Genomic DNA, 9,742 nt, shown 5'->3' on the forward strand with positions numbered 1-9,742 from the left:
GATCATAGGTTCAAACTAAAAATTTGAAAATTTACAACTTCCAGGTTATGGCTTTGTGTTCACTGATACACATTTAGGTACAATGAAAAGACAATTTAAATTAGAAGAGGATCTAAGTGCACTTTATTAAAATGGAGAGCTTCTATGAACACGTTCAGAAAATAAAAATGCAAGTCAGAGACATTCCCTTAAGAGATAGGCTTGTAGTTTATTGGGACAAAATTACTGTGAAAAACAAAGCATGAATGTCAGGAATAATACAGAGCTGAGACAAAGAAAAGAAAGAAGATTGCATGGGGAAAACTGGAACTACATCAATAACTAACAATGCTTTGCTCTCCTCCATCATGTGAATAACACTTTCAGAGAAAAAGATCAAGATTAAAATCCTGAAGTATAGTTTCTTCATGAATGAGTCTTGATTCTCCACTATCATGTCAAATACATATACTGAAACATTGCATTTTGGGAAACACTTTATTATTGCTACAGAGCAGTTTATTTTTTCGTTTGTTTTTTGTTTTGTTTTTACATGTATTGGCACAAGCTGTGATAAAAGTTAAAATGTAAAGACTCTATTCTTTGAATAATTTTTAAAAATTATTAAATTGTTTTAATATTTCTTTGTCTTAAATCAGTAACATACCTTGGATGTTTATTTTTTATTTTTATTTTTTGCCAAGCTGTGACTGTTTATTAACTGACCAGATTACAAAAATACCACAGGCACCTTAGTTCATCAGTCTAATAAGTCTGTTTAATCTGGTCTTCCCTGTTGCCAGCATCGCCACCTTCTACAAAGTGAGTGGTCTTTTTCTTCATCCCGCCCCGTGGAGAAGACAGTTTGAAAGGCCACAGGAAGTTGTTGGCTTCCTTGAAGCGTTTCCCCACTGGGTAGATCTCTTGGATCAGATCCTCCATGCAGATAATGCCGTATTTACCAAGAGATCGAGCAATCAAGGAATTGTCCGTCAAGGCAATTCTCTTATTGATTTTGCCATAGCCACGCTTGTAGATGAGCTCGTTTACTGACTTCAGGTTGGGGTACCCCCATGCAATGTGTGGTTCCATGATCCTCAGCATGTTAATCGAAGCCTTGTTGAGCTTAACAAAGGTGCCATTGCCAGTTTGGGTTCTGCAGGCACGTAGAAGTTTCAGGCTTTACTTGCCATCCTAGCCATGTGAATCTCCGTCCAGTACATCTGCCTGTATTCTTTGTGATAATGCTTTGCCTTTTCATAGATGAGCTTCCTCCATGCCTTCCAGAGCGTATTCAGTGCAAACTTTCTCTGGAAGCGCTCCGCGAAATTCCTTCGCTTTTTCTTAAGGGTCTCTAGCAGAGCAGGAACCTTCTTTTTCTTCTCCGGGTGCGGCCTCCATGGCTCCTTCCAGTGTGTGTATGGGGGGGGGCACCTTGGAGTTTATTAATTTATTAAGTTTTTGTGGTCCTAAGTTTATGTGTAGCATGTGTGCTTTGGAGCTCTTGGAGGCCAGAACACCATGTGATATCTCTTGGAACTGAAGTTACAGATAGTTGTGAGACATCATGTAGGTGATGGAACCTGAAACCATGTCAAATGCAAGAGGAGTTAAATGTTCCTTCAGTGAGCCATCTCTGAAGCATCAACAATGCAGTAATTTAAAAGTTAAACAAAGACTGAAAATTCATCTACAATGGTAATATAGTGAAACCGCTTTTAATAAAACTCCCCGTTTTCACCAAGCATGGCCTATTTAGATTTGCTTAATAGATGATTTTCAAACACTAGTTCTATTAGGGATGTAAATGGCTTACTGTCCCTCAGCTCATGCTGTGATTATCACACACCTCATTACATACCGATCATTCCATAAGCCATCAGGGAAGTGTACTTTTTAAAATGTCTTTTATGGTAGCAGGAAAACTTCAACCAATAAATATGTTTTAACCTTTTCATGAAGTTGCTGTGTAGCACATGAATTATTATTTTTTTATTCCAAAATAATATACTACTAGAAATGGACATTAAAAAACATCTTATATATGAGCACAATTTTCATAGCTTTTCTAGGTTACCATCATAAAGCAATTATTTTGCTCCACAGTACAGATCCGTTTCGATCATGTTTATATAAGTGCATATATTGCTTTTTATTTGATGTCCAGATTTTTACTGAAATTCTTTTGATCCCAAATGGAATAATTAGGATGGAATGAAAAATGTTTGCCAATGTGAATGTCTGCTACTGTGAGGCATTCTGAGTGGCTCATAAGAGCTTCTTGGCTGTCTGGCAATGTTCTGCCTACACAAGTAAAGGGAATACTAAACTGGCATTTAAAGACACAGAAGAAAGCAAACACGGCTGTTTGATGTACAAGTTCACAGAAATTCATCAGCTCTTTCTCTGCTCGTCTCCTTTTTAAAGTTGCAAAATATGTTTTCTTTAGGTTAGCTACAAGCAAAAGCATGAAAAAACCATATGGCAGTGTGAATAAATCAGTGACTAAATAGAATCTTCAAAATCAGAGGAGAATAAACTCATTAGATACTTACACAAAATATATTAAAATTATGTGTTCTGAATTAGCCTAGAGGTATTACCTTCCCTACATTAACACTATTTCTAAGGCAAAACAAAATTTAAAAAAAAATCACTTTAAGTGTTGTCTAAAATCCACAAGAAGGCCAATGTAAGGACTTGAATAATTTTCAATTAGCATATGTTATACTGAGCTGGTTTCCGTAGTGGAGTGGTTATCACTTTGGTCTCACATATATTATACTTAACAAGAAAACCCGTGTTTGTTTCCTTTTTCACCTCAGAAACAACGAAGTAACCCTGAGTAGCTAGAAGGTCATGGTGCTCTTAGTTAAAGGCGTCAGTCTGGACTATCCTGAAAAATCGAAAAGTATGTCTTTTCTCATTCTCAGTGTTTAAGATTTAATGATGGAAGCCTACCAGTGAGAAGACAAGAGTGACTGTCTGGATTGCTGTGTCGGGACAGGGTTACATTCAAATACTGAATATTTCTGTACTTATGACTGAAATAGTGGGAAAAGAAGACAGTCATATTTGCTGGAACAGATTCAGGGAACATGAGAATGACAGGTCGCATCTTACACTACATGCAGAACTAATTATTTAAAGGTATTTATGCTTATCTAACTCGATACAACATAACCAATATCTCCCCTTATGAAAGATGTGAAATCTGGTTCCAGAAAATAAACAAAACAAAAATAACTATTCAAAGCCAACAAATTCATAACAGAAATATCAAAATACAGATAAAATGTTTCTTAATTTTACTTTCGAATGTGTGAATTAAATATAAAGACACATTATTTAAATACATATAGAAAGGTATGGATTTTGTTCGAATTGAGTATTTCCTAGGAACAGAGAGCATATAAGCACATCAATTTTTCTTCATATTTTTATGTGTGAATTTTCTTAATTCTTCCCTCGTGTATGACTTCCTGAGCACAGTTTGCCCTCTCTCCCCTCCTCTAAGTCTCTCCCTTCCCCTCACCTCTCAACCCACCTCTGCCACCCCAAGAAAAGAGCAGCTCTCCCTGGGTATTTAGCAAATACAGCATAACAAACTACAGTAAGACCAGGCACATATCATCGTGTGAAGACTGGACAAGGCAACTTGGTAGGAGGAAAAGGTCACACAAGAATGCAAAAGAGTCACAGACCACCCTCGCACAGACTGTTAGAAATCCCGTAAGAACACTAAGCTACTCAGCCATAACATATGTGCACAGGACCTAGCTGAGACCCCTGAGGCTCCCTGATCTCTCTGAGCCCCATGAGTCCTGGTCAGTTGATTCTTTGTACTTACTGTGACCCTGACCCGTCTGGCTCCTACAATCCTTCCTCCCCCTCCTCCGCACGACTACCCTGAGCTCTGCCTAATATCTATCTGGCTGTGGTACTCTGAAACTGCAACCATCAGTTGCTGGACGAAGTCTCTCTGGTCTCTTTGTAGAGAATTCTGCTAGGCTCCAGAACACTCTGCAGGCATGACACACTCCCTGAAGGTTTTACGACTGACTTGGTGTCACAATCCCACCACTTGAGGCCTCGCACTGTTACAGAAGATGGCCAGATCAGGCTAGGTGTCTTACTAGGAGTCTTTGCTAGTGTTACTCATGTAGATTCCATAGAGTTTCAATTGCCCTAGATTTCCACCGTGCCCCCAAATGCCCTCAACTCCAGTCCTTTATCTCATTTCTCCCTCCCTTCCCTCTGTCTGATCCCTCCTATTCCCCCCCCACTTGCCCTTAGTCCATTAAATATATAGATAAGCATTATTTAAATAAGTTTAGAAATGTATGGATTTGCATTCTTAGGAACACAAAGCATATATACACAGATTTCTTCTAATAAGATAATCTGGAAGAAATTAAAACAGAAAGATTGGGACATCTTTTTATTGGCAATGGAAATGGATTTGAGCATGGGTCTATCCTATCCATGCCCACAAATCCTTCTGATCCTTAACAAACACAACCTTAGAAGTCCTGAAAAACTCAATTTAAAAGCCAAGCTTCACTCTTTAATTCAATCATTTTATGTTTAATTTTTTTGAGATTATGAGGTTATGTTATAATCTCATAATTTACCCCTTTCCTTTTTTTCCCCTCCAAACCCTCCCATATAATTCTCCTTGGTCTCTTTCCCATTCATGCTTATTTATCTATTGCTTTGTTTAAAAAAGGACTTCTGAAAACATAGTTCTTTAACTTTAACTTTCACTACCATTTTTGCACGTTTTTAACCGATAGACTGCTTACCTTGGTATGTAGACTCTAAATTACTACAGAGCTCAGTCACGGCGTTGACCATGGCTGTGATCTCTTCTGAAGGATTTGGGAGGATCTACACTCATGTTCATTCCATTCATTACTGTTAGTTTAGCTGAGCCGCTGTTTCTTCCAAGCCACAGGCAACAAACAGTCTTCCTTTAGTTTTTCCATCATGAGCCTTCTCTCCGTATGGGACTTTTCATATGGCACCAGCCTCCCCAAAATGTTTGTTTCATTTTCAGGTATTTACAGTTCTTTTCTAGTCAAGCTTATTGGAAGAAACTCTGCTTTTGCCATTTCTTTTCATTATCTAGAGTATTTTTCTTCTTCTTTTCTCTCGGTTCTTGGTTAAAGCCCAGAGCTTTGCTCACGGTATCCAAGTGTTGTACGTGATTGTGGGTATGCACATGTGCAAGCGTGGGCGACTGGGATTTCAGCGGAAGGCATGGGATCCCTTGGGCTGGAGTTACCAGAGCTTGTGAGTCACCTTGTCTTGGATGCTAGGACCTGGACTCTGGAATTCTGCAAGAGTTGGCATGTTCTTTACTATGGAAACTTCTCCTTATCGCATACTCAATACAGTTAGTTTACCCGGTCAATGCCCTGTTGGATACATCCTGAGATAATATGCACAGTTTATTCAGTGGGAATTGTATCCTACCTTTTCATGTTAGGATATATCAGTTTTAGTACCTTTTCGATAAAAAGAGAGATGATTCAAAAGAGTGATCAACTCGCAGTCTTCCCTAGCCTTTCTGATATGACAATAGTCGTGAACTTTTCCTCCTTGTGTCCCCCTCCTCTCCTACTACTTCTTCCTTCTCCGCCACTTCTGCCACCACCTTCTCTTCCTCCTCCTCCTCTTCCTCCTCCTCTTCTTCCCCAACTCCCCCCTTTTCATTTGCATGCATGTTCATGTGCATAGTATGTGCGTAGTTCTCGGGGCATATGTTTTGAGGTCAGACAGCATGTAACTTTGTGGAGCAATTGTGTCCTCCTACATTTAAATGGGTTTGGGGATCAGAATTCAATCCCTTATCTTACGAGGCAAACACCTTTACCAACTGAGACATCTTGCCAGTTCTGGCTTAACTCTGGTACTACAAACAAAATTAGTTGTTGAATCAGTTTTTTTTTCCCCACTTGGAATATTGTATGAATTCAACCATCACCCGATAGTTAACAACCATCTATTATAGCCACAATAAAAACAGGTATATTTTGTGCTTTTAGTCATGATGTTTTTATTATTCTTCAGACATACTGTGCTTGGTATTAGCTCTAATTTTATCTTGGGAGGTGCTTACTATTCTCAAGACATTGCAACTGTTTATCAGTAGGAGAGGAAGGTTACTCAAAGTAGTTACCTTCTGTAAAATGTTTGACAAAGCTTAGTTGTATCATTACTTCAATTTTGATATCTCTATGTAAATCCAGCACTGGTACATTTTTCATATGGTGCTGATTGTTGGTTAGTCCCTCTTTCTGGTGAGAAAACGGGTCTTACTCTGTACACTAACTTAGATCGCATGTCTCAGCATTGGCAGTAGCACAATGCCAAATTCTTGAGAGATTTTGATATACACATAAAATTGAGATGAAAGAAAATGTGAGAATATTTTTGGTCTAGTTCTTTGATAACACAGCTCATGTTTTTGCTCCTCATCTTGTGATAAACATGGTTTCTTAGGTTTCCATAAAGATGCCTCCTACATACAAATGTTCAATAGACATTTTTAATTAGTGTCCTCATGAGTATCAGATTCTTTAAATTATTATATTTGGAGAGGTAATTCTCTAAGGTAATTTAGTGCAGGACATTCTATGAGTTATACATAAAATGCCCCTAAATCTCACACAGCATTCTTTTTTCTTTTGTAGCTTCTCAAGAAACAGACTCCTAAGTTGGGGGTAAGTTCAAAGGTCAACTGTTGAAGAAGCACACCCATGGGAAACTAGTGACACTATAGGAAACAAGACAGGAACAGAAAGAAATCAAGAAAAGATGAAAACTCAAGATAGGTCATGCAGAGGGTAGCTCGATTCTTAGCCCACAGGGAACTCTGAAATATAAATTCTTCCTCTAAATGGGAGTGACCAAAGGAAAAGGTGAATATTCCTAATTTTTGATGCCTGGAGTCATCCATGAAAGTTTGGTACAAAGAAAAACATTTGCTGAATTCTTGTTTAACCTCAGAGAGCATCAAGAAAGTAGGTTGTAAGAGCCATCTGATTCCCTGTCAGGAGCACATATAGAATGGCAGAGGGCTCCCAGGAGATTGGGTGGAGGGACACGTATGCAACATACATATACTGAATTGTGCTAGCACAAGGGTATTCAACTACATTTTTGGGAAAATCTTATTTACATGTTTTCATGCATTTGTAAAATTTTCTGTCACAAAATATTTCATATAATACCTTTTTAACTATAATTCAATTACTAATCTTTGCCACTGGGAGTTTGACCACAGGCAACACAAATTGGACTTGGTGTTTTGGTTTTTAATTTATTTATTTTTATTTTGGGGAGCAGGCACAAGTGTGGGAGGGGTGACCTTGGAAGAATAGAAAGTGAGTGTGTTCCAGGCACATTGTACAAATTTCTCAAATAATTAATAAAAATATTATGTTGGGGGAAATTTATTTATATACATTGGTACATATCTCAAATCCATCTTCTAAAGAGAAACTTAAAAGTGTACATTAGGTTATTTAGTTTATACTAGTATTAATTAGCCTGTAAAAAATAAAACAGTGTCAATTACTGAAGAAAGCAAAGGAAAAAAGTAATGAAGGAGGGAGAGAGGGAGGAAGATGAAGGTTAAAGGAAGAAAGACAGAGATGGAGGGAGAAAGGGAAATCACAGCCTAGCTTTCTTAGCTACAACCACACCAAGTGGAAAAATCAATTGCATAGCAGAGTAGATCCTTGCTTGATGCTAATCATGGTGAATTACTCTACAAAACAACTGCTATCGTTAAAAGTCTACACATGAATAAAACATGCATGAATCAGCACAGACTATTTAAAATTAAAGGGGAGAGAAATCAAATTTCAGCCACTTTTCTTCACTCAGTTGTGTGTGACACCGTGGTTCTGGCAGCCTTTTGCACACCACCTCTTCTTAACTCGTTGTAGTCATTCAGCGCTCCCAACACCAGTTCTAAAATACCGGACCAATAACCTCATTTCAGGCTTAGTATTTTTAGTGGTTTTTTTTAATGCCTCCTGATAGTCTTCAATTCTAAACTGTTAAAAAAATAATCTGTGTGTGTTTAGAACCACATCTATTCTATAATTTTCTGTTTCTCATACTCTCCCATTCTTGTTACACAGCGATTCAACAGAAACAGGACAAATATTGACAGCTGCTGATCGTTTTGGGATTCAACCCAAGCGTGATCTATAGCTCCTATAGCAACTTTGGAGCTGCCCTCTCTTCTCCAAGGCTTGGCAAAGGAACCCGGACTCTTGGCACCCACCCTTCACCTTAGCCTCCCTGACTTAGTAACATTTATCTTTGTTTATCCCTGAGGCTCTGAATGGATTCCTTTATACTCCCTGTAGACAGCTCACTTCTTTCCAGTAGTGAATTAATAAGCAAAATGAAAATAACAGTTCCAGGCTACTAACAAAACAAGTTAGCATATTCTCTGATAATTTATTATTTAGAAGAATGAAGTGTATTGGGAAGACTGAGACTTTTGTTTTATAGTTTTCATTTTAAAATGCACTTTTATTAAGCATTGAACTGTTTATATCTGATTGACATTAATTGAAGGGACTCTGGCCTGCTGGAGTGTGGCAAACACTACTCTGGCAAGCTGTGTCTTCTCTACCATTCCGTCTGCCTTGCTAAAAACCATTAGATTACATCCCTAAAGTGAGCTATTAAGATCTATTTCCTTGTTTGGTCACTTCCTTCTCCTGAGGCTGACTGCCAAGGTCCAGTTACCGAAGCATTATTGTACAGCACTCAGAAACACACCTCTTTGGTTCACAGAATTAGAATGTCCAATCAAAATATCCCAGTGCGTCATAGTCCATTCTAACACAGACCTCCCCTTTTTGTCTTCTTAAAAATTACAACTACAAGATCATTTGCTGCTGTTTCTCTGCCTGGTGCATAGAACTATGTGGTACATATATGCATAATAAGAGAGAGAGATACATTGACTATATATATATATGTGTGTGTGTGTGTGTGTATTCATTGTCTATTTTCAGTATACAACTATAAATAATATAGAAGTTAATTCTTCATTGAAAGATCGTTAAAGAGTAATGTGGGATAGTAAACAGGGTAATGCTATAAGGAAAGGACAATGGTCACATGGTCCATAACACTCAAGAAATGGGATATTCTCATTTCAGCTATCAGCGTTTAACCCTCCAGCTCAATCCTTGAAGCTGTCAATAGCAGTACATTTCACTCAATGAAAAAAAAAATGTAGGACACAAAGACACATCATTCAGTTACCACATTGAGAAGTCAAGCAAATAAGGATACAAACAAAACAAGAAGACTCAAATATGGACAAGCATGCCATTACAGAGAGAACTAAAGTGAGAAGTATTCATGAGAAAATATAAAGTTTTGGTTATTTTGGGGAAGATGAATTCAGGGCATCTTGTATGCAAAGATACATGGTAACACAGATCCCTTATCCAACCCCCAAGATTATAATTTTGATATTTAAGCTTAATATATACTACGTAATCATATAAATAATATTTTATTAATATAAACATAATTTAGTATATCTTGTACTCATATTCAAATCTTGTATAACATGGAATAAAGAATATGTTTACAATTTAATGGTCAAATGGTATAGTCATAAAAACGACATGCTATAGGATAAAACATCACCAATAATTTAAGATTGTAGTAAGAAAACCACAAAAAGGAAAACCAGATGCAGAAATAAATATATTAAAAT

The 9,742-nt window shown here is 37.5% G+C and overlaps 1 pseudogene; it reads right to left on the reverse strand.

Moving 5' to 3' along the window:
* Positions 1-716: 716 nt before the first annotated feature.
* Positions 717-4,836, reverse strand: LOC127237980 (60S ribosomal protein L7-like; annotated as a pseudogene).
* Positions 4,837-9,742: the final 4,906 nt, after the last annotated feature.

Source organism: Phodopus roborovskii, unplaced genomic scaffold (assembly GCF_943737965.1).
Source record: "Phodopus roborovskii unplaced genomic scaffold, PHOROB, whole genome shotgun sequence".
Taxonomy (NCBI): Eukaryota; Metazoa; Chordata; class Mammalia; order Rodentia; family Cricetidae; genus Phodopus; species Phodopus roborovskii.